At 49.3% G+C, this 8,767-nt stretch overlaps 1 long non-coding RNA gene across 1 annotated transcript; it reads right to left on the bottom strand.

Annotated features, from left to right (window-relative positions):
• Window positions 1–3,061: 3,061 nt before the first annotated feature.
• Window positions 3,062–7,619, bottom strand: LOC135978192 (uncharacterized). The gene is made up of 3 exons (XR_010595606.1): window positions 4,769–7,619; window positions 4,206–4,352; window positions 3,062–4,024 (listed from the first exon to the last, which is right to left on the bottom strand). It is a non-coding gene; the product is annotated as an uncharacterized LOC135978192 (long non-coding RNA).
• Window positions 7,620–8,767: the final 1,148 nt, after the last annotated feature.

Here is an 8,767-nt window from a genome sequence, read left to right on the forward strand (position 1 = left end):
GTAGTATCATCAATGTCAATACATTCTAGAAAATGCTCTCTGACAGCCACCATTGCAGGGACATTTTCACTAGGTTCTGTTGTTGTTACAACACGCACCATTAAAGTCATTTGTTCCGTACGGCTGATGTCAGTGTGCAGTCCAGAATAACAGAGTTATATCTTGCTGACTTCAGATCTGCCACAATCTTCTCTTTGACTTTTGTTGCCAGTAATTGTATGATCTCATTTTGAATTATTTTTCCAAGGTCGTGGGGTGTGTCCATTTCTTGGGTGGTGACTCTTCTTAGATGCTCCTGGAGTACAGCATCAAACTCAGCCATCAGCTCCACAATTTTAAGGAAGTTTCCATTGTTTGGCACATACAGCTGATCTGAAGTGCCACGCAGTGCTAGGTTTTGGGTAGCAAGCATTCTCACAATGGCAATGAGCCTTTTCAGAACATTTTGCCAGTAAAGAGACTCTGATGCAATCTTCTCTTGATGCTGATCATCTATGGTGGCCTTTAACCTTAGTCTCATCTCAAGTTCTTTCCACCTATGGAATGCTCTCGCTTGATTTGCTGCCTTCTCATGGCATGCCAGATTTCTAGCCAGATTTTTCCAGTCCTTTGCTCCTGTAGAACCCAATGTGGCTGGAACATTAAACTGGAAGAGTTTGCAACAAAAACAGTATGCAGCATTCTGGGTTTTTGAGTACATAAGCCATGGCCTCTCCACTTTGTCACCATTGGGGATTTCACACAAGTAATGTGTTGGAAGGAAACTTCTATTTTCATTTCAGAGTAACAGCCGTGTTAGTCTGTATCCGCAAAAAGAAGAACAGGAGTACTTGTGGCACCTTAGAGACTAACAAATTTATTAGAGCATAAGCTTTCGTGGACTACAGCCCACTTCTTCGGATGCATATTTTTCATTAAAAAGCAACAGAGGGTCCTGTGGCACCTTTGAGACTAACAGAAGTACTGGGAGCATAAGCTTTCGTGGGTAAGAACCTCACTTCTTCAGATGCAAGTAATGGAAATCTCCAGAGGCAGGTATATATCAGTGTGGAGATAACATTGTCATTGTCTTTGGGGAACATGACGTTTTTCACCTGCTGTGGCCCATGCAGTACAAGGAAGTCCCTCAGGCTACTGCTCAAGTGGGTCCACCGTCCTGGATCATCTAGATTTAAGGAACTAAACTCAGCAGCAGCTGTTTCTTGCACCTCCACCACACTCTTCTCTGATCTACACTTTTCTTCAGGAATGTGCCTGGTTTATCCATTGGAGATGGAGATATGGATGCTGCAGTAGCTGCCAGGTCACCTGCACTCTGACTAACTGGACGATCAGGCATCTCCTCACCACTCACATCCTCACTGGGGCCGGAAGGCTCACCGTGAACATTTGTGTCTATGTAGCTCAGGAGAGCTCCTTCCTGCTTAGATAGAAAAGCTTCTTTTGCTTTCTTTCTTTTTCTGAATGCTGCCCCAGAGGACAAATAAGCAGGCTGGTAGCAGGACCTGAGTGAGGGAAGATATCAGCGTCTTAAGGGCCTAACTGGCTCCTACTACCTCAATTCACTGCCTGTTCTCCTCAAGTGGGTTCAGGGAAGCAGCAGGAAACAGGAAGCTCCCTGAGAAGCTGGTGTTAATCAGTCCAGGCTCCTGGGGGTGCTGGAGAGGTACATAAGAGGCTCCTCCTCCTCTCTCTTCCTGCAGCTCCTGTTGCTTTCTGTTATTCCATCTCACCTTTTCTCCTGCCTGCCTGTTATATCTCTTGTGCCCTCCTTCCTCCAGCCCAGCACGCCACCATCTCTGTGCGTCTAGAGCAGAGAGGATACATATGCACCAGGAGCAGACACAATTTTCTACACTCTGGGTCCTAGTGGCGCCCTCCACAGTCTGTCACCTGAGGCAGCCGCCTCAGTTCGCCTCATGGTAAGGCCAGCCCTGTCCTGTGGGCACGGAGAACCTAACTCCCACTGAGGTCAGCCAGGGAGGCTGGATGTGGACTTTACAGGAAATAGACAGTCAGGACAGCATAATCCACTGAAAAAATGGCGTATTGCTAATTGCAACCCAGGCTCTCACTGTGTGGCTCTTTGTCCTGCCTCTGCTGTCTAGAGCGTGAGCAGAGCTTCATGAGACAGCTGCTGCGGCTGTGGCCCCCATCTAAGCGAGTTTCCCATCGAATCTCTTCTGGCTGTGGATGCTCGACTGCAGCAGCTCTGCAGAGGTCCCAGCCTCGCTCTCTAATGTCCATTCTCCCCTTGCTCGCATGGTGATTCATGGACCATTGAGTAGCCTCGTGAAAACATCCCAGTTGTAGACACACGCACCAGAACTGATTCCCCAAGCCAAAGTCCCCTTCGCAATCCAGGGAAACAGCCGGGGTTGTCTGGAGCGCAGGGTTTGGCCCATGGTGACTGCAGACACTGCACCTGCCGCACAGCGACTCCTGGGACCCCTATAGCCCATCAGCACTCGGCTCTCCTGCATTCTGCTGAGCGGCTGAGATCTGGGGGAACAGAAACCCTTTGTTAGAGACGGAAAATCTCCTCCCAGGAACACTCTGTCAATGGCTGCCAGAGGCCTTCCCTGTGAAACCCCAAATGTGCAGCCCCTCGGATTCCCACAGGGGAGATCTCAGCTCATTCTCTTGTCACCCATGGCTGCAGTCTCTGACAGGGGGAATGAAGAGGGGTTTTTGCCAATGGTCCCTTCTACAATGCCCATTATGGGAGGCGGTTTGGCCTGGTGATGTAAGGCCCGGGTCTGAGAATCAGGGCTCCTGGGTTCTGTGACAATGGACAGGGATGTAATCGAGTGGGTGGAGCTGGATTGGTTGACACTGAGTGAGAGGGGCTTGTGCTGAAGGACCCTGGTTCAATCCCCACCAATTCCTGTGATGTCTACATGTGGCCATGATTTTACTTACCTATCAGTGTAGGTTGTTTAGCCTATTCCTGGACACAGGTGTTACATCTGCTGCTGGCCATCCCTGAGATGTAGGTCCTTCATCCACACAAGGACATGGCACATCAAGGTCAATCCAGCAGCACCCATCTGGTCTTCACTTCCACAATGCACGGCGAGTCTGAGCTTGACCAGAGAAAGACAGGGTGGTGTTCTTCAGGGGAATCTGCTGGAGCGCCCGTCTCCCCTGCTCCACCTCACACCCCGGCACCCTAAGTGTTTTCCAAAGATACCACTAATCTCGGATAAACAAAGCAGCTGAGATGAGGTCAGTGTGAGTGGATTTACTGAGCAGTCTCATTCTAATGGAAGAACAGATTTCTCCCCTGCTCTAGGGAGATTCCCATAGGAAAAAGTCTCTGATGGTGGAGGCAATGCTAACCCTCAGCCCCTTGAATTGTAGGAAATCAGGACTCGGGGAGTTAAGGGGTGTCTCTGTCCTGCTGGAGGGAGCAGATCTGGAGAGCAGAAAGAGCACTAGTGGCATTGTAGGAAAGACAGTGACTTCTACCTGTGAAGGTGGCTGAAGCTTCTTGCAGACATTAGAGTCCAGGATCCTTACATCTCTGTTGGGGATCCTTTCCCTAGGAATAAAATAAGGACATCACACAGAGAATGACGTCTGTAGCCCAGGTCTGGGATCCAGGGAAAAGGTATGATCTCAGCCAGGCTACATACCAGGAACCTGATTTTTGTCCCAAGAGCCACAATTACCCAGATGAGCTTTTCTTCTCCATTTGCTTTCAGGTTATTTACTCATAGTAGTCATTTGTTTGCTTTGCCGTGTTTCCACTCTCCGCATCTGTTCATTGGTTTCAGTAACATTCTTGCAGTTTTTGCTTCTGTTTCCTCTTATTACAGTGTAGCATCTGCTTAGCACTTTTTAAACAAATCAATTAGAAACAAAATCCTGATCCTCCATTGAAGAGGAAGGTTTCTGAGAATTTGGCTGCAGAACTTTAGTGTCTGCATATTTCATTCACTATTATTTATTCAAGTGCAGGTCTGATGCAATCTGCCCACCCAAGAATGCCCATATGAAGCACGGGGTGCCCTTAGAATACCTGTTAAAAGAGAAGAAGAGAGTAGATTAAAAGGTGGGGAAATCAACCAATGCATCAGCACTTGTCTGCATCATTGAAGCACCAGTCATGGGAGCCAAACAGGTTAAAAATCCCCATAGTTTTTCCCCACTAGACAGCCATCCAAAAAGAAAAAAAGGCCTTCAGCCAATTATTTCCTTACACTCTGAAGAGGTGAAATTCAGGCCTGTGCAGACAGCAGGGCAAGGTCTGTGCATCACAGCGGGTTTAAGTGGCACTTCACTGCACAGGGGCTGTGAGATTTCAGTGGCAGAGTTTTCCTCCTGGATTGGAACAGCCGGCTGCAATCCTGCGAGGTACAGAGCAGAGAGACGTTTGGGCCACAACGTTCACCTCAGAGGCTGAGCTTCTGCAGACATTTGGGATGTTCCCATCTGAGGAGGATGCTTTTGGCCACCCCCAGTTCAGAACTTTCAGTCACCTCAACCGGTGATTCTCTGGCACAACTCATCTAAAGTAGCTGAACTTTTCAGGCCTTGCCCCCATCTCCGACACCCCTTGCACCTCGCATTGCCTCTAATAGCCCCGTCCCTTCTCTTGATCCCTGCCAAGCCCAAATACAGAGCCTAGCTCACCCTCCTCCTCTCTTAGACCCTCCCCTTACACGATCCTCCCCTACCTCTGACAGACTGGTCACTGTGCCCTTCCCCAGCTCCTGGAGGAATCCTGGCTCCTCAGAACAACCTGGGAATGGGCGGTTCCTACCTCTGTGTGGGGTGCGTGGTTTTCCGTCGAAGCATGACTGAGAGCCAGCACGTCTCGATTTCACAGGATGAGGTCCTGGCTCCCCAAGCTGGGCCAGCTGCAGGCTGCATTGCTGGGGACAGATCCCAGACATTCGAAGACGGAGGAGGAGGAAGCCCCTGCTCATTCCCGGTTCAGAGATCCCCATCGAAGACGGGCCAAGAGGGGAGGAGAGAACGAAGGGCAGAAAGTGAAGCTGCCTCTGTGGGGAGGGCACTCCTGTAAAACCCAGTCCAGTTCCCCGATCTCCTCCACATTTCCAGGTGTGACTTTAGAGAGGTCATTTCATCACCTTCATTCCCTGTCTGTAAAATGGGGGTAGTAGTCCCCCCCACAAGGAGGAGAAGGTAGGACAGTCCCATTGTCTGTGAGGGGCTCGGTCCCTCTGGGCAGGGATTGTGCCAGAGTGAGGGAAGGGACCCAGAGTTTGCTCCCTAGAGCCAGGGGAGGAGGATGGGATCAGAAGGTCATCCAAGGGGGATGGGTCAGGAACTGCTGCAACAGACGGGGCTTAGGGATTCGGTCAGTGCCAGGGACTTGCTACCTCCCTTCAGCAAATGGCTTCCCTCTTGTCATCAGCAGTCCGTATAATATCTGACTCCTTCCTAGTGTCCTCGAGGGGCTCCCTTCGTTCTTCTTGAATGTGGTGGATTCGTTGACACAGGTCGATAGCTGGGAAGTGTGGAGTGACTATTCGTAGTGTGGCATGAAATCAGTGGGAAATCTATAGTTAGCAAAACAAAGGTGTCATTGGCCTTTGGAAATTTGGAGCTGATCTGTCCTCTTAGCCAAAGGTACTCGTGCACAGAGGGATGAAGCTCGCCATCTTGGTCAGGTGATCTATGAGAGTCAGTTCCATCATGTGGCCATTTGAATGAGTGAAATTCTTGGCAATGGCTGCCATGGACGGAGCAGGGTCTTCAGAGGCCTGAGATGCCAAGAAGTTAGGTGCGTGGTGCCTTGGTGAAAGCGCAGAAGTCACGTGTGTCAAGCTAAGTCTGAATTTCAGTCCACCTCTGGCAGCACCAAACAAAGCAGGCCCTGGTGGTCATAGTAGATGCGTCTACTTCCATGATGAATGCTGTGCGTCAGAATAGATGCAGTGGTGAAGGCAATTCTGAGCTATTTGCAGGCTTGTTGGAACTTGGATGACCAAACGAATGTGGCCATTTTGTGGAGGAAGCTCTCGGGGTTTACTGGCTCTGAGAACCCTGGGCCGATGCAGCAGTAAAGCTGGTGAAGTCTAGGAAGCGCTGAGGACTTCAAACTTTGTCCCATTTATGAATGGCTTCCACCTTATTTGCATCAATCGTAACACCTTCTGGGGAGAGGATGTACCCCCTAAACTCTGTGGAGAGTTCGCTGGAGATACGCTTTACCAATTCTGTGTTGAGACCACGCTGCCGAAACCTCTCCAGGTCCGGATGAGGTGTGTGTGCTGCTCTGGGTTCTCCGAAAAGAGGAGTATGTCACCTGAATAGATGACACTGTTCCCAGATACATCACTGATGAAGGGTTGCAAGGTCAGGGGACTGTTAGTTAGCTCCAATAGCATATCAGACAGTTAAAATGTCCATAGTGTGTTTTGAAATCTGTCTTCCATTTCTCCCGTGCCCAAATGAGTGTTAGATTGGAAATCCTCGCAGATGAAGTTTGAGGAAAACCTTTGCAGATTTCCTGGGAGCCAACAATTGTGAGATTCACAGCATGGGGTAATAGCCTGGACTTGGACACTGGCTCTGGTTCTGCTTCTGCTTTGTTGATGGACTCTGATCTCGGTTTTGATCCTGGTGTGTCCCTGGATCTTGATTCTAGCACCAGTCTTAGCCTCACTCTCACACTTCTTATCAAACTGTCTGTACTGGGCTAGCTTGATTATCACTTCAAAAGTTTTTTTTCTCTTAATTAATTGGCCTCTCAGAGTTGGTAAGACAACTCCCACCTGTTTATGCTCTCTGTATGTGTGTATATATATCTCCTCAATAGATGTTCCATTCTATATGCATCCGAAGAAGTGGGCTGTAGTCCACGAAAGCTTATGCTCTAATAAATTTGTTAGTCTCTAAGGTGCCACAAGTACTCCTGTTCTTCTTTTTGCGGATACAGACTAACACGGCTGCTACTCTGAAACCAGTCTTAGCCTAGGTGCCATCCTGCACCTCGCTGCGACCTAGGCTCCTACCAGTGGACCTAATTATCAGATGCAGCATGTGACATCAGGTTGTGCAACTTTTTGCATAAAAGCAGGCTCTCTGCAAGTAAGTAGCCAGATCACTCCAGGTGTGAACCATGGCCTCACTACATGATCCTGGCCCGGTTCTGCCCCGACTGGAGTTGTGCAATGGAAAAATCATGGAGCAGGTCCTCAAGGAATCAATTATGAAACATTTAGAGGAGAGGAAAGTGATCAGGAACAGTCAGCATGGATTCACGAAGGGGAAGTTGTGCCTGACTAACCTAATTGCCTTCTATGATGAGATAACTGGCTCTGTGGATGAGGGAAAAGCAGTGGATGTGTTATTCCTTGACTTTAGCAAAGCTTTTGATACGGTCTCCCACAGTATTCTTGCCGCCAAGTTAAAGAAGTATGGGCTGGATGAATGGACTGTAAGGTGGATAGAAAGCTGGCTAGATCGTCGGGCTCAACGGGTAGTGATCAATGGCTCCATGTCTAGTTGGCAGCCGGTTTCAAGCGGAGTGCCCCAAGGGTCGGTCCTGGGGCCGGTTTTGTTTAATATCTTTATTAATGATCTGGAGGATGGTGTGGACTGCACTCTCAGCAAGTTTGCAGATGACACTAAACTAGGGGACGTGGTAGATACACTAGAGGGTAGGGATCGGATACAGAGGGACCTAGACAAATTAGAGGATTGGGCCAAAAAAAACCTGATGAGGTTCAACAAGGACAAGTGCAGAGTCCTGCACTTAGGACAGAAGAATCCCATGCACTGCTACAGACTAGGGACCGAAGGGCTAGGTAGCTGTTCTGCAGAAAAGGACCTAAGTGTCACAGTGGACGAGAAGCTGGATATGAGTCAACAGTGTGCTCTTGTTGCCAAGAAGGCTAACAGCATTTGGGGCTGTATAAGTAGGGGCATTGCCAGCAGATCGAGGAACGTGATCGTTTCCATTTATTCGACATTGGTGAGGCTTCATCTGGAATACTGTGTCCAGTTTTGGGCCCCACACTACAAGAAGGATGTGGAAAAATTGGAAAGAGTCCAACGGAGGGCAACAAAAATGATTAGGGGTCTGGAGCACATGACTTATGAGGAGAGGCTGAGGGAACTGGGATTGTTTAGTCTCCAGAAGAGAAGAATGAGGGGGGATTTGATAGCAGCCTTCAACTACCTGAAGGGGGGTTCCAAAGAGGATGGAGCTCGGCTGTTCTCAGTGGTGGCAGATGACAGAACAAGGAACAATGGTCTCAAGTTGCAGTGGGGAAGGTCCAGGTTGGATATTAGGAAACACTATTTCACTAGGAGGGTGGTGAAGCACTGGAATGCGTTACCTAGGGAGGTGGTGGAGTCTCCTTCCTTGGAGGTTTTTAAGACCCGGCTTGACAAAGCCCTGGCTGGGATGATTTAGTTGGGAATTGGTCCTGCTTTGAGCAGGGGGTTGGACTAGATGACCTCTTGAGGTCCCTTCCAACCCTGATATTCTATGATTCTATGATTCTGTGGTTCCTTTAACCAACCTCCGTCCCTGGAGCTACTCCACCATTCTTGACTCGGACACCCGGCAGTACTATAAGGGTCCTACCATCAATCAAACCCTAACCTCCGCCTCTTGACCCCTTAGCCCCACCCTTTGACCCTTAGTCCCTCCCTTCTGTCACTGGAAGTCCCACCTCATGGGGGTGTTACTTCCGGGATCAAGGTGACCACATGACCGGAAGCAAGGTGTGTCATGTGACCCCTCTAAGAATTCCTCCCACCACCCTCTACCAATCAGGATGGG

Source organism: Chrysemys picta, unplaced genomic scaffold, assembly GCF_011386835.1.
Source record: "Chrysemys picta bellii isolate R12L10 unplaced genomic scaffold, ASM1138683v2 scaf163, whole genome shotgun sequence".
Taxonomy (NCBI): Eukaryota; Metazoa; Chordata; order Testudines; family Emydidae; genus Chrysemys; species Chrysemys picta.